Source organism: Anthonomus grandis, chromosome 5 (genome assembly GCF_022605725.1).
Source record: "Anthonomus grandis grandis chromosome 5, icAntGran1.3, whole genome shotgun sequence".
In the NCBI taxonomy this organism is placed as follows: domain Eukaryota; kingdom Metazoa; phylum Arthropoda; class Insecta; order Coleoptera; family Curculionidae; genus Anthonomus; species Anthonomus grandis.
Window position 1 is genome coordinate 8034542 of NC_065550.1, and position 27373 is coordinate 8061914.

Here is a 27373-nt window from a genome sequence, read left to right on the forward strand (position 1 = left end):
CAAAAATTACCTAGAAATATTTGAAAAAAAAATGTTTTAACCAACGGTCGATTTAAGTTCAGGCACAAAACACAAATTTATAGAGATGTGGTGGTTGCATACAAACTGATCGAAATTCTTCTGACAAATCTGCTAGCGTCCTCTCGCTTGGTAACGGAAACTATTAGGACATATAAATATAAACATTCTTTCTTAAACATTCTCTATTATAACTAACTTAACGTAACTAATTGGACCAATCAAAATGGGAGAAAAGCGTGGCCAAATTAAGGCGGGAAAATTCAAATTTCATTTAATAAGAAATCTCATGTTATTATTTAATGGCAATATCCAAAACGAATACCTAATTATATAGGTTACTTTTTGATTAGGTGTTAGCATCAGACTCTTCAGCTTTAGTTTACATATCTAAATGAGTTAATGTACTCCAATAATCAGTTAACAATAGTGTACAACATATCACCAATTTTAAAATGGAAATAACACAATGTTTTTCTTTAATACATTTATTTTTTAATTTTCCTGGATAATAATTACAGTGAAAGTCGGATATAACGACGGCGAAGGGACTACTGAACATAGGTCATTATAAAATGCATAGATACATACAAAGTAAAAAACCAAAAATGAAAATCCAATATAAAAAAAAAACTAAATTTACACTGATACAAGTAACGTAAGGTAAACTTACATAGTACATAAAATACATTTGTATGTATGTACATATAAAAAAATTATGTAGTTAATTTAGTAAAAAATTGATTCAATTTTTTGCTTAATAAAACTGGTTGTGCCTAAAAGTTTTTCGTCACTCGCATTATTTTATAGTACAAAACTGTTTAGGGTCTTCACTGCTCGTAAAGTTTCTTCAATAGATGGTGGATTAAATTGTTCTTCGTCCATCTTAATAAACAAGTCTGAAGTCATCCAGGCTTTTTTGTTAGACATGTAGGAAACAGGTAATATCTTATTAACATTTTTAAAACAACGAGGGTTTTTTGATTTTCCAATAACAATCAATTTACATATTTCTGACTCAGATATATTAGCAGCAACAAAAAGAGTAATTCTTTCTTTGGACAATTTCCCTCCCTTGCACTTTTCGCCTTTAAATTTCAGTGTCATGTCTGGAAGCATTTTGTAGAACAGACCTGTCTCATCTGCGTTAAAAATCTGGTCACTTGTATACCCTTTTTCTATTTCAGGCCATACAGTTTTAATCCAGTTTTCTCAGTTGTCACTCCAGGAGGTACACTAGCAGATTCACCACTTATTTTTCCATAAACAATATACATTTTTCGAAAACGTTTTATCCAACTTTCTGTGCAGGTGTATTCCGGTCCTTTATTCAGTACCCTGCCGAAATGTTCTACTTTTGCCTGTAGTATTATAGGACCACTAATTGGCGATCCTCTACTTCTTTCAACATTAAACCATTTAAATAATGATTTATCTATATCTGCATGACTGGATAACCTAAGTCTTCTTTGGTAGCAAATTTTCATTAAGTGCATTTTTTATTACATCCCGGTTCTTCCAAATTGTAGAAACACTTGAATGCGATAAGCCTAAGTCGCTTGCACTAGCAATATTGGATTCACCTTCCTCAAGTCTGCAAATTATTAAGCCTTTTTCCTAAATGGGCAAAACTTTTCTTTTTTTTTTAATTCATTTTAACACTACGTAATACGCTACGTTTATACATATGCACAAAATCCCGGCACTAAATAAAAAGTACATAAACAAAGAAAAGCATTTATGAAATTGACAAACAGGTATTTTCAGTAATTCCCCCAAAGAAGAACTTGTAGTTATTGGTTACAAATGATTGTTGTGTAAATGACACAAGTTCGGTCGTTATATCCAGCCTTCCACATGAAAAATCTTTTACATAAGGACGTTAAAAGCGACTTGGTCGCTATAACCGGCGTCGTTATAGGTAACCTTTTTTAGACTTGCGTTACATATAAATCCAACCAAACTTCCCAGATTTCGTCGTAATAAGCGACTTGTTTTTATAAGCGACGTCGCTATTCTCGACTTTTACTGTACTTAAAATTATATACATAATATACAATAATTCATTATAACAGATATTATATTTTTTTGAAAACACTTTTGTATTACTTCAAAATATAACATACAATTTTTTACACTAAATCTCTAAACAGTGCTGGCCTCGAGAAATAAGAATAACAATTAAAAAGAGTGTACACAAAAATCATAGTTAGGTATATACAAATAAATTGTATGTAGATTACTATAAATAAATTTTAGAAAAAGTAGCTACACAATTAATCCGATTAAATAGAAAAGTATTTTTTTAGTTTTATTACAAAAGTTTTAAAATTTTGAATATTTCTCAAATTATTAGGTAGCCTATAACATGCTTTACATGCAGAGTACATTGACTGATCTACTACAACTGACCTCTGGTATTGTGTCTATGAACGTCATTTGAGAATATAACAGTTATATTACATTTTATTTTTTTGTTTATAATTTTATACATGTGTTTACATTTTTCAAACTCCATTAACTTCTTTCATTTAAAAACATTATATATAATATAAATATATTTTCATCATTTCTAGCACCTCCTCATTGATCCAAGAATTATTTTCCCTTATCCTAAGTACATTAGAGCATTGAGCTTCATTTTTTGATTTCTGGATCAGCTCGGTCAATTCCTGAAACGATGATATGTATACATTTTGAATGTTTTGTTGAAATTTATACATAAATTTTTTATGACCAACTGTGCTAATCATCGGATTTACCTTTGGTTTATATATTTTGCTGTCATAATTTAAATAAAATAATAATTTATGGTGATCAGAAAAAGAACAAGAATCAACATGTAGGTTTTCGACTAAATGTGATCAATAATAGTATGACTATGCTTTGTCACTCTTGTTGCATTTTCATATATAATTTCATTATTTATTTTAAAGTTATTTTGAATTAATATAAGCTTTTATAGTTAGTGACCAATGCAGAGCTTTCCAACAAGTCAATATTAATATCACCAACAATAACATGCTTTTCGGGATATTTTATTACAATTTTCTCTAAATTTTTTAAGAACTCTACATTATTATAAGAGGGCGGCTTATATACTACACTAACCTTTAAATTAGAGTCGCCAATGTTTACGCAAACCCAGTTAACACTTTCATGAGATTTTGATTTATCCACTTCACGACACTTTAATGTGTTTTTAATATACACTGTTGCTCCTCCCCCTAAGCCATCTCTGCAAGAATGTATAGCTGTATAGTTATTTATATTATAAAGAAATGGTTCATTTTCATTCATCCAAGTTTCTGAGAGAGCTAGAATATCACAGGGATTGTTGATTAAGTAGCACTTTATTTCATCAATTTTATTTTGAATAGTTTGAATATTCATATACACCGCTTTTATTTTTGTATTATAAATTAGAATTAATCTAAAAATGTTTAGTATTTTGTTAACACTGAACTATGCCAACCCAAACAGAATAGAAAATATTGTCAAGATTTTTGTGTTATTTTCTTGTCATACGTGTCAAATACAAAGACATTACCATCAGGTTAATTTATTTTTTTATTTATTTTTTTTTTTATTTTTTTATTTATTTATTCATACATCAATACATAATAATATAAATTACATGAATGTAGGAATGTAGGAATATACTCATAGGCACCTAGGTAACTTAAAACCTGAATGAGCCTGTTAACAAGATTTTTTATATTACAAAACATCAATAAATCCATCTGATGCTAACTCACATTCACCTAAAACCTAAACTACATATTCGGTTACTTAAACCTAACCTATATAAATTCCAATTTATAATTTTAACTGCTGTTAAATAGTTCTTTAACTTTTTTATTATTTGTATAAATATAATGTCTGCAAGATTTCTTAAATTTTTTTTTATTCGCTATTTTTCTTATATCTTTTGGAACTAAATTAAATATTTTTGGTGCAAAATAATTTATAAAACGCTTATTTAAATTTGTATTACTTTTGGGAGTTTTTAAGTGTTCATTCATCTTATTGCGAGTATTAAAGGTATGTGTTACAGCAATATTCAGTTCAGGATTTTTATGAACAAAGCAACAAACTTCCAAAACATAAAGTGATCGGACCTCAAAAATATCACATGAGTACAATAAATTGGTTGAATATAGTTTATTTTTCCCAAATATGATTTTTAAAATATAATTTTGTACCACATTTAAGGGTTTCAAAGAGGTTTGGTATAGTCCACCCCATGCAACAATACCGTATCTAATCAATGACTCAACCAATGCCCTATAAACTGCAACCAACAATTTCCGGCTTAAGATTTGTTTTAGAATGTAAAATTTGTGTAAGAGTTTTCGAATATTTTTGGTTAGATTTAAAATGTGGTGATTCCATTTTAGATGCTTATCAATAGTAACACCCAAATATTTAGTGAAGTAAACTTCTTTAATAATATTATCCTGTTGTGTATTGTTTTCTATATCAAGAGAATTAAATGATGGGCGGTTTGCTTCAGTTAATGAAAATGCAATATAGTGAGTTTTTGATATGTTAAGTGATAATTTAAAAGTGTCTAGCCAGTTTTTTATCTTACGTATTCCGATTATTGCACTGTCTTTCACATTTTCCCATGTTGTTCCAGAGAAAATTATTGCCGTATCATCTGCGTATGATATAACAGCACCATCTTTAATTTTTAATTCTGTTAGTGAGTTAATATATGTAATGAACAGTAAAGGTCCTAACACGGTTCCCTGAGGTATTCCTATTTTTATTTCTAATGGTTCACTTAATGTATCCTCAATTTTTAAATATTGCTGCCTTCCAGTTAAATAACTTTGAAAAACCTCCAATACTGGGCCCCTAACTCCATTTGAAGATAAAACATCCAAGAGAAGATCATAGGGCACAGTATCAAAGGCCTTTGCCAAATCCAGGAATACTGTAATACATTTCTTGTTCTTTTCCAGTTTATCTGTTATTTGTTTAGTAAGTTGATATAGGGCATCTGTTGTACTTGACCCACTAAGAAAACCGTATTGTCGTTTCGATATTAAGTTTTTACTTTGCAAAAATGTCATTAACCTATCTTTCAGGCACTTCTCAAAAACTTTAGCAAAATTATTTATTACACTGATTGGTCGATAATTATTTATATTACTTTTTTCTCCGGATTTAAAAATAGGTGACACAATTGATATTTTAAATTGTTCAGGGACTTTTCCCGTAGTGAATATTAAATTAATAATATGGGCGAGGGGGCGAACTAAAAATAAATGTGTCTTTTTTATTAAAGAAGAGGTAAAGTTATCTATCCCTGGAGAGCTATTGTTCTTAAGATTGTTAATCTGTTTAATTATATCATTATTATCAACTGGACTTAAATAAAATGAATTCAACAAGGCTGTATTTACATCTATTTCATTCTGGCTAGTTTTAATTTTGTTATACATTTCCAGTCCAATGTTAGTAAAGTAATTGTTACAATAATCGGCCAAACTCTTGATATTCGTAAAGGGGATGTTAGTTTTATTATTTACAATGGGAAGTATGTTTTTTTTAATTTTTGACTGACCATTAGTCGCTTCTGTTATTAATTTGTAAACTCTTTTAAGATTACTGCCAGCATTTTCAATTTCCGTTTTATAATATGTGTGTTTAGTTTTATTTATTAGTTTATTTAGGTTATTTCTATAATTTTTGTAAATCAGATTATCATTTTCATTAAAAGTTTGCAAAAGTAGTTTTTTCATTTTGTCTCTTTTCTTTATACTGGTTATTATACCATTGGTTATCCAAGGTTTACGTTTTTCATATTCTTTTATGTGAATCGTCTTTGTGTAACTGGCCTGGTCGCGATAGGTTACTAAAATTTTATAAAAACTATCTGTTGCTCTGGCTGAATCCGTTTCAGATAGGACAGTGTTCCAGCTTTCTTCTTGTAAAAGATTATAGAAAATTTGTTCATTTAGTCTATTTATTTTTTTAATTATATGTTTATTTTTATTGCAATTAAAATTTTTTTTAGATATGTTTAACATAACGGGATAGTGATCTGTCACATCAGCATGTAGTAAATATGAGTTGACCTGCATCGTATTATTATTTTTTTTGTTAAAGAAAATGTGATCAAGACATGTACTTGTTTCTGGGGTAATTCTTGTCGGAGAGTTTACACATGATAAAAAGCCGAAATGATTTAAAAGGGAAAGATATGAGTTTACGCAGTCATCATCCTTGTTTAAAATATTTATGTTAATATCACCCAGAAAAATATTAAATTCACTTTTTTTACATTCTTGTAAATAAATTCCAAGGTCATTCAAAAAAAGGCGTTTATCTGTATTAGGGGTTCTGTAAGTGCAAATCACGCTGATAGTAGTGGCATCTTTTTTTAGATTGATCTGACTCAGTGTAACATTTGAATTTTTAAGTAAAACGTGATTAATATCAAAAGTTATATCGGATTTTACAAAAATGACAACACCATCATTTCTATTATATTTTGCTCCATTATAAAACATCTTATAGCTGTCAATATTATATTGATTGTCATAACTTTCAAAAGATTCTCCCAAAACAATTATATCGCTAAAATTTAACTCATAAGCTTGCAAGTATGCTACTAGTTCATTAAAATTCTTATGTATAGATCTAATATTAAAATGTAAAATATTAAAAAAAATATTATTGAGATTAATTTTACTTGTAATTGATTCACTGTCGACAGTCTCCTGATGCAATACATTATCCAGAACTTCTAGGTTTTGTAATAGTACTATTTCAGGTTGTTCACATACCATTAAGATTACCCATGATAATCTATTTTCGTTCGCAGAAGATTCAACTGGTACTGATAAGATGGACATTCTGGGTTGTTTGCTTCATGAACTGTGTTGTAATTACTTTTGTATTTCATGTTTGCTGAAATGCAGTTGACGCATTTTTTTTGTAATTTCGGACATTCAGATACATCATGTTTGTTGGAGCAAAATTCACATACAGCTTCATTAGGACAATTTTCAATTTTGTGGTAAAATTGTTGACACTTAAAACATCGCTGTATACTCAAATCCTCGTATACTGGATACCTTTGCCAACCAAAGAAAATTTTCTTTTCATATATCAGTTTACTAAATAAAATGGGGTCACATTCACCAAAAACTATGGATTTACCTTTATCATTTCTAGCTTTTTTATTATATGTTATTTTAAGTTTATTTTGCTCGGTAATAAAATTGTTTTGCTTTCTTATAGAGTTCTCTATCTCCTTTTCGCTAAGATTGGTGGTACATCCTATTATTTTGAACCTCGGTAGCCTTAATTTTGTTACTTGTACTTCATAGTTCTTTAATTTGGATTCTGCTTCTTTTTTTAGAATGTCAACATGTTCCTTATTGCAGCATTGAATAAGAATACTACTATCTTTTATTTTTTTAGTATTTTTTACGGCAATTCGAAGATCTTTTGGAACTATAGCTTCCTTTATATCCTTTTCAGTTTTTTCGGCAGTTTGTTTTTGCTTTGGTTTAATAATGATTCCGGGAAGATTTATGTTTATTTTTGGTGATTTTTTTATTTCAGTTTGTGCTATTTGACTATATGATGATGTTGTTATTGGTATACGTGATGATTCGGACTCCGTTAGTTTTTGTTTAAGTAACGTTATTATTTCATCTTTGGATTCAATAATTTTTATTTTGTCTTCTATTGAGTTTTGAAGTAGAGTGTGCGTCTCGAATTGTAGACATTTTTCACAATAAAATCTCAATATTCGATGTTCTTTTAATTCTAGAATCGAAGTTTCAGCCTGTGATAGATGATTGCATTGTAAACACAAACCCGATTTTAACACAAACAGATTCTATAGAGGATAGTAATATATTAATAATAAATGTTTTTTATTTGCAAAATTACAATACAGACAATATTGATAAGTGTAGTACAAGACTATACATGCAAATAAAAGGCCGATAAAATCAAATTTCTACAGTGCAGATTCTAGTCTTCATTATTGTGACCCGAAAAAAAAGGAACATTTTATTTAAAGTATATAGTTCACATAACAGACAATTAAGGTAATCTTTTCGGATAATACTTAAGACTAATGACATAAGTACTAACATCCATGTACTAACCTTACACAGGTTAACAGAATATATAATCTATATTACTAAAAATTATTTAAAAACAAAACACGCCAGACCCAGACATAAAGAGCAAAAAAATACATACATACAATATATCTATCTGCAATACCAAATAAACTCTTTGAAAATGAAAACAATTTCTAGTCTAGCATATATCACCTACATAGTATATATTTGTTGGTCTCCGATAATACTAACAACATAACTTGAAACTATAATATTAAAAAAAAAACTTACAGAAAATTAAAAAAAAAAAGTTATAACAAAAACATTCACTCTGATCCATTCTAGGTGCTCAGTTCTGTTAGTCATGTGTCTCGTCTCACTGAACATAGGAAGTGGTATGATATAAGCATGAAATAAAATGAAAAAATAGACCGTACAAACCTTATAAATAAATTATCTGAATGAATCACGTGAAAAATAATGACAAAACAAATTTTAAATAAATATGTATTGTAGTGTAAAACCAGCAGTATCAGCGTTATTAAAATTTGTTGAAGAGAACTGATCAGAACAAATTCTATATCTCAAAGTTTTAATAAAATGTACATCGCATATCTCTCTCTATGTTTTTCTTGTAATGGGACTGAAGGAAATTGAAAAATCTTTTATTACTATGCTTATCAAACCCATTTAAAATATACCTACCTACTCTTACATGAAAATGTTAATCAATTTTTTAATTGTCGAAAGGAAATGAGATGCCAGAAATTTTGTAATATGTATTTATAACAATGAAGTTAAAAATTAAATATTTGAAAGGTGAAACATCTTGATTGAAACCAACTTAATTTGATTTTTATTAAAGACTAAAAATTGACGATACAAAAAAATAAGGGTAATAAATAAAATCACATTTTCTTACCGGACACCTGGAATTGCTGCAAATCAATTTAAATATTAATTGATAATAACAGTTTAGGAAAAAAGTTATTGATTTAAAATAGCATCCTTAAAACCATCCCAACCCACGCTTTCAGCATACCTTGAAATCAAAAACAAACTCAAATGATATGACAAATGATGTTCAATGTCAACGTCATTTCTGTCAGCTCCTGGCCATTTTGTCACGCAAGACGGCCGACAGACAATTCCGATTGTCGCCATACAAGATTCATACATGTGAGTTCAGGCAGCAAATCAAGTTCTTGTAGATTTCACTTATATCTCTTTTGGTTATATGACCGTGATGTCATTTGATCTCCTGACAACGTTAAAGTAACAGACAATTGTCAGATTTAAAATGATCTAGAAAAGACGTCTCAAATATACGATATTTTTATCATAAAGATGTCTTAAAAGGAAATCGCAAACCATATCGCTTTTAAAATGAAATTTAAAGGAATAAAACGGGTTATACAAAGATAACAGAGACGCCTAAAAGACGGATTTACAAAGTCCGTAGCAATTTTTTTTTCGAAATTACATAGAATCGATTTTTATTTGATTTTTGTCCTGGTATGGATTGTTTTTCTCTTGGGCAATCTGCCAGCTCCTTTAAAGAGTTTAAGATTAGAATCTTGTCTGGCTCTAGACCGTACCCTAAGTTTGGGATTGTTAACTTTACAGATATTTCTTTTATATACCATGTTCTTGTCAACTTTTGGCACTTATCAACTTACAGTTGATATAATATGTAGTGCGGTTTCGATGGCTTTACTTCCAGGAAATTATATTGAAATAGACTTTTTTTAGTTAACAACACATGATTCTTAAATGTGTTTTTCAAATCAATTGATGCTTAAATTTATTCACAACCGGATAGCGTAAGATGGGATCTTAGAATAGCCGCAATGTTACTAAATACATACACTTTCCTGTTAAGAACTGTTAAATTTCTTACTATTATTTAATTTTTTTTGTTTCTTGACGTCCAAATCTATGCTTTGACATGACATCTTCTCCACCATCCTTCGATGTTTTCTTTTTCCATTTTTTTTACTTTTCAGAAGAAAAAATACGCACCTACTACAGATAATTTCATTTTGTTTTAATATCTTATTAATGATTATTATGGTCTTATGATTGGAACCTTTGGTGCGACACTCAAATCTCAAAACAGTTTTACTACCAACCAAAGCCCTTGATTTTACTGTAGACACTTGTTTTGCTAATGATGTTAACATTATCGGGAGGAGATCTAAACTACTTACAAGTGGCTATATGTACTAAAGATGTTATTAATAGAGCGGAAGTTTTGTTATTTTCATCATTTTGAAATGTGGTAGAGTTTTAAGATTAGCATTAAACTTATGTGTTCTAATCAGTTTATTAATAATCCTATCGTCATAACCACCGACCCTAGCAATTCTTTTAACTGTTTATTTTTTTTATTAAATGTTACTACTTAGAGGAAATGCTACTAAACGATTTACTTAGAAATGCATGCTAGCCATTTTATGTCCAAAACAATCATAGTCTTTAGCTGTGTATCTAAATGTATATATTTCTTTATTATATAAATATTAAATTCTAACCTATTATTATTTTTGATGACAACAGTATGTAAAAATTAAATTACTTATTACTTACTTCTTAAATTACTTTCCAAAAGTTCAGTTAGATATTCCAAAGTTTCTGAAAGAAACAAGAATTTTATCGTCACTTAAAAGAAAAACGTTCATAAGATAATTTTAATGACTCAAATTCCTTTACCAAAAACTTTAAAATGTTGTATGTTGGAAATCCTATATTGGAAATAATTAGTTTCATTTTATTACCAAGTTTATGAATTTTTAGCAAACAGTATAATTTTGGAATTGTTGAGTTCGAAAGTTGTAACTTAAATTTATCTAAAGAGGAAAAAAGGTTTTTGCAATCATTTAATGTTGTCTTAACTTGCGAGATAATTTTTGACAAGAGTTTTTTATAAAGACCATTTTAATAAGATCATGAACTTATTTAAAATATTCTGCTTTGTCTAAAATAACAATCTTGTTTCTTTTATCAGCTTTTAAATAGAAATAATCTTTTTCTTTCATATTATATTAGAATTTAATGGGTTTTTAGTTCGACTAGGGTCCTTAGGGTTTAAAAAGCGAATCTTATTTAAAAAATTCGATATCGAAATATCGAAAAGTTTCAATATCCTTTGATGGAATTTTTTAGTTACCTATTGTGTTTCTCTCTGTTAAACCCTGGGATGCTTAGTTTCGGTTTTTGTGAAATACCTAGTCTTCTTTGAGAGATTGGAATGGTGGCATTCAGCTTATTGTTTTGAGTAAGAAGGGCTGGAAAGTGGGTCAAACAGAGTATATATATCTCGATTCATTCTTCTCCATGTAAGTTTTGCGGTTCAGCTGTTCTGCATAATAATAACTTAGACTATTAGATGTTTTATTTGTCTGATATATTTTTTTTATGATTATACGATTTACACGTTTGCGATGAAAACACTTTTTACACAGTTGCTTTTTGTTTTTTTAATTTTACATTTTTAACTCTTTATTTAGAACCTTTTTTTTAATTTAAAAAGCTATTTCGAAAATTTTTTGTTATTTATAAAGAGGTTAAATTAAGACTGAAAATTTATTTCTCTATTTTTCAACACTGTATTTGCCCATGTTCTGCTTATTAGATTTGAATATAATGGTAGGTATAAATAAGTAGGAGGATCATGCCACGTGTACAGACGCTGGTATATAGTAGTGAAATGAATTTATAAACTATAAGTCAAAAAGATTTACGATGGTCAGTAAAGAAAATTAATGTAGAAAAAATGCTTACTGCAAATATTTCATATAATTGAGATTTCACTTATGCTAACAATAATCCTAATACTAAAGCCATAATAAAATTCATTAAAACGACATATTAATATTAGCTAAAGTAACATCATAGTTAAGGAATGTATAATTTTCGATAACTTTTCAGAACATTATAACCCAAGTTGTCAGGGTGATATAATATGCAAAGAAAACTTTTCGCCATTAAAATGCGGACATGTTATTTTCTTTTCCATGTTATTTATAACACAATTTACATTTTACTCTGGTTCAGAAGTTTTTCTTTCGTTTAATGCTGAAAATTAAGTCTATTTTAAATTCTGAACTCAATAAGAAAAAACCATCCATTTTTCACAAAGACACACTAATAATTATAATTATTGTAATATAAGCAAAATCTACGGTGTCACAGTATTATATCTAACATATAAGTTATAAGGACGAGGAAAATGGAAAGTTCAAAGAAAAACTTACCAACAAAAAATAAAACATCAATTATAAACGTCAATAATATCTAAATTATTAAATTAGTGATACCCATCTATTATTGTTAGTAAAATTCGTCAATGCGTTAAAGGTCAGTTACTTAGAACATTGAATACACTAGAATAAGCATTGGCTGCTTGGGATTGAGCGCAACATTTACACAGGGGGCAGAGGGGATATTTTGTTGGTAAACATGCTTAGTATCCCATGTTGCCAGTGATGACTCAATTTTAACAGAGGAAAATAAAGTGAATTAATAAATTATTATAATTAGCAGAAACTGAATTGCATTCTTTATTATAAAACAAAATAAAAAGTGAAATCCGTTTAATAACCAAAACTATTTTGTACTGTATTTACACTAAACACTAATAATAATTAATGTTTTTAAGTTGGATTCTTTAAATCACCAAATTTTCACATACAGCAGCAACGCTGTAGATTTTGCCCAGAAATATTCTCGCGATAAAAGTATTTGGCAACTGCGCTCGTTATTTACTTTTGGATGGTGCAACTTTCCTACAGTATTAGTATTAAAAATTAAATTTTTTGAGTGGTTCCAGTGCGTTTTTATTAAATTATTATTAAGACTAAAAACTGCCTTTTTACTGAAAAATGATAAAGAAGTCTGAAGTGGATCGTATATATTGGAAAAAGGGAAATTCAAATAGTTCCTTTCACAGGCAAGTTAGGTGTCAATGATGTCATCCTTCTAGGTTATAATATTATAAAAGACGACATATTTGTGAAGTATCTAATTATCTATTAAGTATTGCATACCAAAATATTAATGAAAATGTGTAATTAAGTATATTATTATAATCTAGCAAATTTATTGCTTATTCGAACTCGAAATGACGCAAAATTAATGTGTGCAAAAATGGAGGTAGGGTCTGGTCGATTTCCAGCAACCAAAATCGAGAACGCAGCATATGTCGTTTGCCAGCAATATATTTAAAGTCGGCGTCCATTATTATTTGATCAATATAATGACCGTATCTCCTGGAATTCTAACGGTGTTTTAATGATTTTTTGTTTAGATATTAACAAAAAATCATTAAAACACCGGATAGAATGGATAACTAAATCGGTTTATAGTGAGTATAAACCGCGACAAACTTTTTTTTATAAAAAGGTTTTTTTGTAAAAATTAATTAAAAGGTTAACCAAAGGATATGGATAAAACCTTTCCTTATAACCGTTAGGAGTTACATAGCCCTTTATATTTTTTAACATATAACAATTCAATAAATTTTTACCAAAAAACTTTTGTTTGTAGAGGTTTGCAACCATCTCAAATGCCTTTAGATAATTAAATATTTATTATAGAAAAAAGATTAATTCAAATCCTTTGAGAGCCTTTTTCATTTCTTTAACATTCGACTTTTTAAGTAATTTTCACAAAAAACTTTAGTTTATAGAGGTTTATAACCATAAATCGATTTAGTTATTGATTGTTAATATCTGGACAAAAAATATTAAAATTCCTTGGGAATTTCAGGAGGTACGGGCATTATATCGATTAAATAACAGCGGGCGCAGACTATAAATAGGTTGCTGGGAAAGGACATATTATGCTGCGTTCAAGATTTTTGGTTGCTGGATATCGATCGGACGTTAGCTTCACAGATATGAAAAAATAATAATAATAATAAATCGTCTTTTATTAATCATGCATATACATTACACAGATTTAAATGTTTTATAGGTATATACATATAAGATTAAGGTTAAAGAATACAAATGGCGAAGTTTAGCCTTAGGCTACTCTTACACTTAACCATCCCTATTCTAAATCAAAAAAGAAGTGAAAAGTAAACATGATTCATAATGACACTAAGTATTTTGTAAATTTAACAAATAAGTTTTAAACTGAGACCTAAAGCCGTTTAAACTAATATCTCTTAAATAGGGATCTAAGGAGTTATATAAAGATACTGCATTATAGGCAAAACCTCTTTGAAAGAGTGCTGAATGATGTTGTGGCATAGTAAAGTGATTTCCATAACGAAGTTCACGGTTATGAATAAATGTTCGAAATACTAACTTTTCCCTCAAATATACAGGAATATTTGATATTAACAACCTCATTAGAAAAGTAGCAAAATGATGCTTTACCACACCCGACATATTTAACCAATTTAATTGTTTAAACTCTGCTGAGACATGATCATATCTCCTCAGACCAAATATGAAGCGACAACAGTTATTTTGCACAACTTGCAATCTATTTTTTGTCACTAAATCTAAACAGGGGTAGTACACTATATTACAATAATAAAAAATTGGCAAAACCAGAGATTCACAGAGTTTTTTCCTAATATTAAAGTCTAAGATAAGTCTGTTGGCATAGAGAACTTTCATTTTTACATAACTTTTTTGAAGTAACTTATTCACATGATCTCTGAACCTTAAATCAGTATCAATGATAAGCCCTAAGTTCTTCGCATTTTTAGAAAATCCCAAAGTTGTGTCGCCCAGTTTCAGGTGCAACCTACCTTCTAGCAGTTTTCTTCGCTTTTCTGAACAAAAGAGAAGTACCTCTGTTTTTTCAGGATTTATCTTTAAGTTATGTTCTCTTGAGTAATCATTGATGGATTTTAGATCGTCATTGAGAGATGCTTCAGCTTCTGCTGGTTTATTGGGGTCAAAATAATGCAAAACCTGTTTATCATCTGCATATGACTGTGAATCTGAATTTTTGATTACCTGGAAAATGTCAAAAATGTATATTAGAAACAAAAGTGGTCCAATTATAGATCCTTGTGGTACACCAGATATCACAGTCTCAGCAGAAGAAAACTTGTTACCAATTTGTACGCGCTGTTGTCTATCTGTCAGGTAGCACCTGAAAAAGGAGACAGAGCATTCGTCAAAGCCCAGACCTAATGTCCAGACCTAAAGCCTGACTGATGAACTGGGAGCAAATTATTAAGATTTAGGTAATTTAATACTTGTGTGTGAACAGTTCTTTCAAGAATTTTAGATAGAACAGGCAACAGGCTTATGGGACGAAGTTCATTCACAGCAGTTACTTTTCTGGTCTTAGGAACAGGAAGAATTATGGACTTTTTCCAGTCCTCTGGAAAATACCCAGCTTCTAGGCAAGAATTAACAATATGTGTCAAATGAGGTAGGATAGCAGGAAGGCCAAGCTTTATCATAAAAAGTGTCAAATTGTCATGACCAGAAGCATTGGACTTAATGGAATAAATATTTTTTTTCACTGAACTGGAATCTATCATATTAAATTGAAAGTGCAAGTTGTTCTTAAGTTTATTTGTGTTATAGAAATGTATTTTTTGGTCACATTTATTTGATTTTTTATATACACTCAAAAAGTAGTCATTTGCACTATCAGGATTAACAGAGTCAAGTGGAAATTCACTATTAGAAGTTTTTGAGCTTACATTTACATTCATATTTTTAAGATTTTTCCAGAGTAACTTACTATTTTTTTGTTGTTCCAAAAAACTTAAATAGCCCTTTTTTTCCCTTCAAATAGAAGCAAGTGCAAAGTTTCGAGCCCGCTTATAAGCTTCAAAATCAGCTAATGACTTTGATTTTTTATATTTTAAGTTAGCCTTATCACGTTCCTTTAATATGGCCTCTAGAGCTGGTGTAAGCCAAGGTGCTGGGGGTTTATTAACGCGGACGGTCTTTATTGGTACATGTTTGTCAAATAATTTTATTAGGTTCTGTGTCAGAAATTGTACTTTGTCATCTATATTTGGAAAATAATATATGTTATCCCAGGGTATTTGTAAAAGCTCTGTATTAAAAAGGTTTTCATTAAAATGTTTGTAACTGCGAAATGATATTATTTTCTGGACTCTTTTAAGATTTGGTAAGCGTATATTACAAAATGCCAACTTATGGTCACTTATCCCGATAGTAGAGATGGTGCCAACATCCATAACAGCATCTGCATCACTAAAAAATATAGGATCTAGTAATGTTGATACTCTATCAGTGACCCTTGTAGCCTCATCAATGGTCTGAGTGAAACCAAAAACATCAAATATGTCGGATATTGGATTATTGCTGTTAAAAAAATTAATATTTAAATCCCCTAGAACCGTTACATAATCGGAGGTTGATATTATTTCTGGTAGAATATTGTCGAGTGCATTTGCACAAGCCCCAATATTATTCATAGTACGATATATGACCCCAGCAGTAATAGAGACCCTGTTTATATTAATTTTTAGCCACATATTTTCAAAACCATCTATATCTGTACCTATATTAAGGTTAAGAATCTCAGCCTTTAAGTGAGATTTAACAAAAAATCCTACCCCCCCACCTCGGCCAGTAGACCTATCTTTGCGATAAAAATTGTAACCAGTTATAGAAATCACATTTGACGAGACGTTATTAGTTAACCAAGTTTCTGTCACTGCGATAATGTCATAATCATTACCTATTACCAAATCCACAAACTCCTGAAATCCCGTAAAAATCGACCTTAAGTTTAAATGTGCCATTTTAAGAATGACAGACATATTGCTATTAATATTATTCATATTGAAATAGATTTATACACAGTCAGATAAATAGTCAACCTTCTTATTATATAAGCTAATTATTCTCAATAGGCAAGGACATTCTCGACTTAAGGCTTCATGACTAACATCTAAGTTTTCATTTGGCTTTTTAGATTTTATACAATTTATACATTTTTTTTCATTAGACCTACATTCTTTATAAGAGTGATTGCCAGAGCATCTTGAGCAGATTTGTTGTGATTTACAATCCTTACCATAGTGATTAAAGCCCATGCAATTAAAACATTGTAGGACACTTACGTGATTAAAAACACGACACCTAGACCACCCTAGTTTGACCCTTTCTTGACTTAATAATTTGTTATGAGTAATTGAATCGACTTCAAGGATAAGATTTATATTTTTAAAATTATTTACCGATTTTTTTAAAACTTTCATATAAAAATCTTCCCCGTCAAATAAGTTATTCCACATAACAATTAAATCTATTATTGTACTATCAGAGTCTTCTAAACCTACATCATCCTTGTTAATATTTACTATTTTCATTTTTGGTTTTTTCAAAGATGGTACCTCCACAGTGTATTTTTGTCCTAACTGTTTTTCCAATTGTGTACGAAGATCCTTAATCTGGTTTTTATTCGAACAGCCTATTACAACACCACCTCCCTTAATTTGCCTAAACTTCGAAACTTCAATTTTAGAAGGTTGGTTAAAATGCTCCTTTTTGGTTAAAATGCCATCCTGCTCATCAACAGGCTTTATTAGAACAACAGATTCTGGTTTTCCTCTCCTTACCACGTCAGAAAAGGTCCCGTTGCTCTCGTTCTGCGTATTTTAAGCTTCTTCTCTAACATCTCTATTTTTTGTAATAATTCCTTATTATTTGTTTCCAGACAACTGATAATCTTCTCTTTAGCTTCAATATGTTTTTGTTTCTCCTCAATTAGTGATTGATATAGAGAAAATGATTCACCTTTAGTACATTTTTCACAGTAGAATTTCAAGTGCCGCTTTGATTTAAGCTGCAAAACCTTGTATTCAGAAGCATTTATCAATGACAACACTTCATTTCTACATAATCGAGTTTTGCAACCATCACAAGCAAAAATTTCAATTTGCGAGCTGTTTTTTTTACAAACATCGCATTCCATAATTAGTCAGTTTTATCCGACAAGCCGGCAATACCGCGACATACCTAGAAAAACAACACAAAGGGGCAACATCGGATACGTGCATTGTAAACATAGAGGTATTCTACGTTGCCAAGTTGCTTTTTTCCATTAACAAACAGTAGTGGATTAAGAAAATTATATATTGAATAAAAAATTGGAAAGTTGATTTGATATCATTGTCTGAGAGATGGTGAACTCAAACAACCTCGCCTATGGTTTGCAGCTAGGCTTATTCTAGGCATTCAGTGCTCTAAGGTCAGTTATGATGGAAATTAGATTATAGTTTAGATAGGGAGTAGAGAGGTTGGTAGAGTGTCATTAAAATAGTACATAATAAATAAAAAACAAACTTTATTACAATAGTACAATAGGGGTGAGGGAGGGAGGTCCAATGGAAAATAACATCTATATCTAACACAGGTGACGCCATTGACGCCACATTAAGTATTAAAATAATAAAGGTATTAACAAAGGATGGCAAATTTAAAATATAGTAGATTGCATCACATAAAAGTAATATTATATAATGGGATATTTAAAGATAAGAACATCTGCCAAGGAAGCGCCTGTTTCGCAAATTTAATAGTAAATTTTAGTATATAACTATAGTAATTAAAGTATATAATAATTAATACATTAAAACCTTTTGAAACAAAAAATCCCAGCTTAATTAGATGAATGTGGATATTATATCGAAAATTTATTAACTTGAATGGTTTTAAATAACCTTATTTCTGTACTCAATAGTATGGCAAAGTATTTTTTTTAGATCTTGATTTTGTAAATATTCTTTCTCGATATACTTTGATTCAGCTCCCTTTAAATAAAGTTTTACTTTTTACCCGAAGAAAATTCTGGACAAGCATATATTATGTATCAAGGGATATCCAATAAATTTGATCCAATACTGTAGATTCAATTTTAGGTTGTTTATGGTCAAACTGGCAACTATGAGCTTTTTTTAGATGTTCTTGAGCCGATTCAACAGGTTTTCACTATTTTTTCATTTTTAAAAGTCATCATACATCAATATAACCTCTTGGTTTATTTATATCTTTTATATAAAAAAGGAATAGTATTGGTCCAAGAACTGACTGTAATGGTCACACCACGAGCTTTCTTAATGAGAATAAGAGCACCATTAGGAGGTAAAGCCTGCCCGCTCTTAACCCATTATGAAATAGATTTTAGTGCTGATGGGTATGGGTTCCAATTGACAATACCCAAGCTGCACTACGACTCAATGGACCTATTTTAAATCTCACAGCAAGTCCGGCGTCTCTAGAATGAGGTGAATGTAGGAAATATCTTTTCTATAGGAAATATCTATTCTATTTTCTATCACTTTGTGAAGAGGTAATACCAGGGATCATTAAAGCATAGAGGATGAAAAATCTCCGCGTTCTATGTCCTAAAGTATAGTCGCCGCCACACATAAAGCTCTATTTTAAAAGCTTATGTTAAAAGCTCTATTTTGGAAAATGTAATAAAAAGTATAAACAGCCTCTGTGATTGTGTAATATTCTTCTTTATGTTTCTTTTCACGCACATCTGGAAACGTATTTTCAAACTCAGGAATAGTTTTATTACGTAGCAAATCTCCCATTTATATACGTTTATAAACGATTATATAAACTGTTTTGGTAGGGGTCTTTTTAGATATGGCAGCACATCTCCAGGTCCAATAGAATCAAGTTGATTCAAGACGATTATTAAACCCCAGGTAAACTCTAACTTTATTTCAATATGATATATACCTGTGTATATATATATGTATACCTGTATGAAAAGAACATTGGACAACTTTTCTTACATACCTTTATTAACCGTTGACTAAAAATTAAGTTCTCTTCACTTCACCTTTATTTAATGTCGGGCTGAAAAAGAGAAATGTTGTCCCGTCACCTACATAATAGGTATAATAAACACTTAAACTCGCTGAATGCTTTAGTTAAAAAGTTTGTAGGAAGGTTTAACAAGGTTTCGGTGAAGTTGCAGTGACATTGGCCAGGACGATAAATTGAATACTGCTGTACCCGCCAGCCCCGCAACAATTGCCCATAATTATTCTTTATTTCATTACAATTGTCGTTCAATTAGGCAATCTGTCTTGTTTGCCTTAACCCTTCAAAATTTAGTTAGCTTAAAATTCCCTACATAATTCGGACACAGTGGTCTCCATCATCAGGGGGTAAAAGGTTTAAAATTGGTAACAGGCACACGCCTCAGGGTTTGATTACATAGCAAAAACCCTCTATTTATTACTATTGTTTTCAATTTAAAAACAATATGTAATAATAATTGATATGTAGTCAAACCCTGGGGCGTGTGCCTGTTTTAATTATATATATAACCAATATTATATATAACCAATTTTAAACCTTTTACCCCCTGATGATGGACACCACTGTGTCCGAAACATCTAGGGAATTTTAAGCTAAATAAATGTTTAATAAATAAGTGGAGGGAGTCTGAAGAATTTTCATTTTACCTTAATGCCTTTTAATTTCTGTAATCCTTTTTATAGCTATTCTTTAGCACAAAGAAAAAGGAAAAATGTCACACACCTGCATAGGCAGAGGCTGCACAAACATCTTCACGACAAAGTTTCGCAGCTGCAAAAATCGCAGATCTCTCTGGGAAGCGTCAAAGCTTTGGAAACTTCTTTAAAAAGGAACTGTGACCTTTTTCCTGTTATAAGGGAAGTTTATGACATTGGAGCAATCGTGACTCCAAATGGAAAACCTTAGAATAATATATAGGTGAGATCAACAGCTTCTATTCTTAGACCTCTAATAATAGAAAAGCATCTTTATTTCCTTCGATCAGTGATATAAAGCAAGACATTTTCAATCTTTCCATCTATATTTATGGACCATTATAAAGGTCCACATTCACTATTGGTGAAATGCGGACCTTTTAAAAGAATTGTGTGTCTATGTTAAGCTGTAAATTAAATGGTACAGACCGTAGAGAAGTTAGCTGCCAAAGATAAGCCCAATATCAGTCAAAGCCTACCTTTACTAAAAAAGTCCATCTCAATTCAATCCGTCTTTTCAGTCTAATGAAGACATAACAAAAATTACTTCGTCAAAAAAAATTAGTCCTCCACCGTCCCTTATATAATTATCTTATACACCTAAGCAGCTTAAACAATATGTAAGAGAAAAACTTGGAACTACTGGAGTTTATTCGATGTTTTTTAGTGCTGAAGAATGGCGATACTTCATACTCAGATTTTAAAGTAGGGTGCAAAATAAAAACAACTTAAAGCTACTAAAAGACAAAACTATGTGGACACAAGGTACTGCAATAGGTGCTCATTCAACTTTGACGCCCCAAAAAGCAACAGCGCCGATGTCACTTACTCAGACTACAGTACGGGTACAGACATAAAACTAATGAATCATTTCTTTTATTAAAAGAACTAAATTTTTCAGAAATTGTTGCTATAACATTGGTCAAATATAAATAAGCCCATGTTACTTCAAAATTATACTATAGTTACTAAATTCAATAGAAGGAAGTTATGTCATGGATTATGATATGTATTATGATGCTGTCTAATACATACTAGCAATGACTTCTCGAGAATAACGACATTTGATAATATATTATCTGCAAAAATATTTTAATTCTTCATTGTTTACCATAATTATACGATATATATTATTTTTATTTACACGACAACTGCACTGATCAAAAATTACTAAGCTTACTAGAATCGATGCATTTAAAAAGTAAATTAATATTATGTCGTATCATCTTTTAATCCGGAATTTAAGACTGTACTAATTTGTTTTGAATCTCCAATCATGAAGACTTTTTATTGTTCTCTCCTATTTTTAAAAAACATTGTTCAGGATAAGCAACACTAGAGCGCCCTCTCGTTGGCGTGTGTTGTTAATGCTATCCTTGACATACAAATTGCTGGTATTTTTTAATCATTTAAAACATAAAGAGAAGACCTGAACTCACGAAAAATCATGAGTGGTTTATGATTGTCACACGCCACTTGCTCAAAGCTTTTCCACGCATTCTTTCTTTCTTATATTATTAAAAAAAAACAAATATCAACATTCACAACTGACTGAAGATGTTGCGGGTTTTGTAACTGAACGTAACTGTAAAGTGTAAACTGCAACTGTTGCGTCATAATTTGAGTGAACTTATATGTATTTGGCCTGAGAATGTTCGGATCGTACAGTCGTAGAACCGCAAAGGCAAACTGTACGTGAATATATTAATTTTTGGGCTTTTTTGATTTCAGCAATTGTTCAGCAATTTTTACCAAATACCTAATAAGGAAGATGGATAGGACAGGGTGGAATGATCTTTTGACCAACGCGGCCCCGGAATAGAACTCTTTTATACCAGTAGGGGTAAATTTGTTGTTATTATCGAGATTCATGGTGATTCTTTAAGTTATGTCCAATTAAAAAAAAAATTCAACTCATTTCTTGGAAACCGTAAAATGTTTACAAACATACTAAGAGGGAAAAACCAACAATTCTGTGACTTATTTTTAAAAAAAATCCTGATTCTTTTTTATTTATTTTCTTTGCTTTTCTTGCTTGTTATATGTTTTTTTAATAAAAATTACCTGCTCTATCGCTCCCTTTAGATCATGGATAACGAAACTTTTATAGATACATCTTAAAAGGCTATTCATTAAATCTACCTTATTAACATTGCAAAGCATAATTAGAAAATTCAAATGCATTTAACGAATACGTTCCACGGCTACTTTGCTTCAGATATTAATGATACATTTAATTGGATGAGGAATCATACACCCATCCAATCATTAACTGCCTATTTTTCTCTTTATTAGAGTAAAAATAGATAATTTGACTATATTAATGATGATCTGTCCCTACTAAGTCATGTTATTGAATGATTTTGTTGAAATAAATTGTTTGTGAGCTATTTGACAAAAATGAACGCACTTTATTATTATCCGTTTATTTTGGACTGTTGACGCTACAATATTTTTATTTAGTTGTTGGTTTTTCTCATAAAATTAGACTTGGCAACACGTTGATATGGCGGATTTTCACGATGTAAACACGCCGGGTTTGGAAAAATTACCGACATCCGCGAACTGAAACGCGAATATCGAGCGCCAATTAATTTTGTTCCATATGGGGAACTTTGTTATTTTACTGTGTTTAAATTGAAAATTGTATTTTTTGGGGTGCGGCGAAATATTTTAGTAAGTAGTTCTTTATAAACTTTAACGATTCTCCTTTATTTTTAATATACTATTTCAAATCCTTGCAAGCAACTCATATTTTACGTTCTAAGAAAGTACGCTTTAATTTTATTATTATAGAAACCGCTATAATGGAATTTTTGTTGTGATATAATTAATAGAATAGAATAGAAGGGAATAAATAGAATAGAATTGTATCTTGGTGTTTCGTAGCTTATCAGACTTTCTAGTGATATAAAGTGAAAATGTCATACACCACCTCTTTACATAGAATCATTCAAATGAGGGCTCTATATTAGAATTATTTTTTATCAAAATGCCTGTGGATTTGGCAACGACAATACGTAATATTTCTAATGGATTCTAACCTCAAAACGAATAAGAACTGGAGCCATACAACGTGCCCAACATTAGGAGGGAATCTCCGTAACCATGAGAAATAGAAGGTTGGTTAAATAGGAAGAATGTAGCGGCTTTGGGTGCTTAAAAACATGACGCTTATTACTTAAACGGAGTTTATCACAAAATATTTTTGAAAATAAATGACATTTCTTATAGCTACTTTTTTCCTCTTTAAGATGCCGTTATTACATTTTAGATGCGACGTTTCGTTTTTGGGCCACCATCATTAATTTTTTTTTTCTAATATGGACTTGGTATTTCGATATCAAACATTGAAAGTGCTTTTAATTCCAAATTCAACAGTGTATCACAAGTTGTGGTTCAATAATGGTCATCATAGAGACCTGCAAATCATGAAAAATCATGATTTCATGCCTAAAATATTTAGAACGAAAATATTATTGAAAAAAATCCATCTAAGGCCTGCTCAATGCAACTAATTGAATGCTGGCTAATAAGTCAATTCAAAAACATTAACAAACAATAATAATACGTAACATGAGTACAAACAATAACGATAAATAACCAATAAAAAGCTAATAAAAAAGTACAAAATAAAAGAATCTACATCGGTAGTAGATGTTCAAAAAGATGTTCCTCATTTTCTAAGCATAAATATCATCTCCTTATCGTGGATTTCAACACATTATTGAGCATAATTGGTTTTATACTTTCAAAAGCCTCGAACACCAAACTTTGGCATATGATATTGAGTTATCATCAATAAAAACGATCTTCAAATTTCGACCATAACAATTATATTTTAAAATTTTTTATATTAATATTTTTTTTGCTTTTTAAATATTAAACATCTTATATCGATTTTAAAATAATTTTTTTCCGATTAAATTTTACATAATTTTTTTAATTGTGCCAACATAATAAAATCAGTAAAAAGGAATTTCTTGCGTTGAGAAAATGCATCTAATGGAAGTTATAATGCACAGAAATTTTTGCATGTATTGAATACTACTATCAATTTTCATAAGCGCCGCTTCGACATCGCGCGCGTCCTTGTGACCGCCAACCGCCGCCGTTGCTGGTATTCCGTTGCTAACATTACTCCGGTAGTATTTTTGTCCTTTTTGAACCTTTGTTTGAGATTATTTGTTGAATATAGACGTAGCAATCATAAAAATCAATCTTGCTTGTTTAAATGCTCTTAGTTTCAAATCTTGTGTGCAAACGTTTGGCAAAAGTGTCGCAATCCATAGTCCTGATTTTTAGTACAAATTTTATTACTTACGACCGCTGAAAGTTCAATAGGTTCCCATAAAACACGTAAGAAAAGTAATAAGTGTAGAAAATGTAATCAAAAACAATGTCTATAAATTAGTATAATTAATAGTATAGTGTTTATTATTTGTTGGAAATTATTTTGAACATACCTTATTACATTCCTCATATTAACTTATTCTTGACGAAAAACAAAGAAAAACACAAAGTCACGGTCTCACAACATGTAATTAAACAGGCTACACGTGTTTCGCTCTAGTTAGAGCATCATCAGGCCTTTAGAAGCCATCCACACACTTCACAGTACATTAGAAAAACTTAAAAAAAACTCGTTTTATTTATGTACTGTGAAGTGTGTGGATGGCTTCTTAAAACTTAAAAAAAACTCGTTTTATTTATGTACTGTGAAGTGTGTGGATGGCTTCTAAAGGCCTGATGATGCTCTAACTAGAGCGAAACACGTGTAGCCCGTTTAATTATATGTTGTGAGACCGTGGCTTTGTGTTTTTCGTCAATTTTGTATGTTGGTCTCTTAGAGCATAATGGATGAGATTTTTGGAATTAAGTTATTCTTGTTGATATTAAATAGGTTAAATTCTTCAAGGTGTATTTGGTAAACTGAAAAATGTATGCAATACAATGTTTGTTGCCAGTATAGCAAGAAATTGTTTTAATTGTGTGTGCAACATAGTCATATACTAAGGCAACATCTTGATCGTAAAACAGGGTGGTATGAACATTCTACTCTGTGTCCTGGTCCAACAGAAGCAATCGAACATATACATGATAAATTTTTTCGCCTTAAGGCATTACGAAACTCCAATATTACTACCAACCAGCTAAGAAGTGAGCTTCAAAATGTGCATTGCATTAGTATCACTACTCAAACAAAAAGGAATAGGTTATATGAAAAGAATTTTTTCGCCAGATATCCCGTTAGCAATCCCGTAAGTACTATCCCGTAGAAATCACACAAGGACATTAGGATGGGCCGAAGAACATTATAACTGGTAGCAGCAGCGTGAATGGGTTCGAATCACGCTTTGATTTACGTCCTGACTCAAGAAGACTGATGGTGAGGCCAACACTTGGCAACGCGTCTCAAGAAGTTGAAATCACTCAAAAAGTTGACAGCTACCAAGGCAAAACTTTGTTGGTTTGGGCTGTAGTTTCAATGGTTTTTGAACTTGGCATTTTCGAACTACTCTCGTTCTCGTTAAAGGGTTTGGTTTTTAACGGCAAACAAATATGCGGTTCAAATTCTGAAAACTTGTTTATCCATGCGGCACGCACTATAGAATTAGGTAAAAAACTAACTTTTTGGAGAAAAAGAAACTTTTTGGAGCAGCACAATATTTAAGTATTCCCATGGCCTGCGCAATTCCTTAACTTAAATCTAGTTATCTAAGAGTTTACACATAAAATAGCAAACATATATTTGTACACTTCGCCAAGAAAGTATCATATCACCATTAAAAATATAAAATCTGCCTGTAAAAAATATTTCTTTAATTTTCTTGGTTTTTAATATTTACATCACTTTTCGTCAAGATAATATTCCTATGCAAGATTACTGGCCTAATTATTGTGTTAAAAAACAGTTCAACAATGTTGTTAATTTTGTGTTCTGCCAGTTGGTAAATAGGTTCGTTTAAGAGTTCACGTTTTCGGTTAAACCATATATTCCGTAAAAAATATTGAATATAAATCTGCGTGCAAATACAAACTCAACTTTAAGAAGAGCTCTAGTGATCGAAATAATGTTTCTTTCAGCGATATGTGGCTAATTTAGATTTTTGATTCTGCAAGCTCTTCGTCGATGACATGTGTAATCTGGAATAAGGACCAGAGAAGCTGTCACTGCTCCTAGTCTCACTAGGAACATTAGAGATATATGTTGTTCTCAACATATTGTGCCTTATGTCCTATTTATTGGTAACGATTTCCTCCTAATTCATGAGAATGCACGCCGCCATGTAGGTAAAATAGTTACTATGGTATCTTCAGGAGGTGAATATCACATTTTATACTGGTCAGCATGTAGCCCGGATTTAAATCCGATATTTGGGACTTGGTCTACAGAACGGTGAGATTTGGAAATGTCCACCCAGCTAATCTTAAAGACCTGCTACACGGTTATTAACTGCAGAATGGGAAAATCTGGAACAATATTACTTACTAGGGACATTTATTAGAAGTAAGACACAACGTTTTTTCTCTAAATTCAAAAGTAACTTTTATCTGATATTGTTATTTTCGATTTATACCCTAATTTATAAGGTTTATTAAATAGAATCACTGTGTTTGATGTATTTTGTATTCCTTCCTCATCAAATCAATAACAAATTTGTACTACCTGAAAACATAAAAATCAATATTTTTGTTCTATTATATTTTTTTTCTATAGAGTTAAAAATTTATAATGATGCGATACTTTGTTGGCAGAGTGTAGTTA

At 30.5% G+C, this 27373-nt stretch overlaps 1 protein-coding gene and 1 long non-coding RNA gene across 2 annotated transcripts in view; one reads left to right on the top strand and one right to left on the bottom strand.

The window, feature by feature from the left end:
• The window catches only part of LOC126736800 (DNA-directed RNA polymerases I, II, and III subunit RPABC3), a 222198-nt gene that overhangs the window by 120197 nt on the left and 74628 nt on the right, over positions 1-27373 (top strand). The gene's annotated exons all lie outside the window — the stretch shown is intronic.
• Positions 2112-9175, bottom strand: LOC126736809 (uncharacterized). Its single transcript, XR_007660784.1, has 3 exons — positions 9037-9175; positions 3130-3256; positions 2112-2690 (listed from the first exon to the last, which is right to left on the bottom strand). It is a non-coding gene; the product is annotated as an uncharacterized LOC126736809 (long non-coding RNA).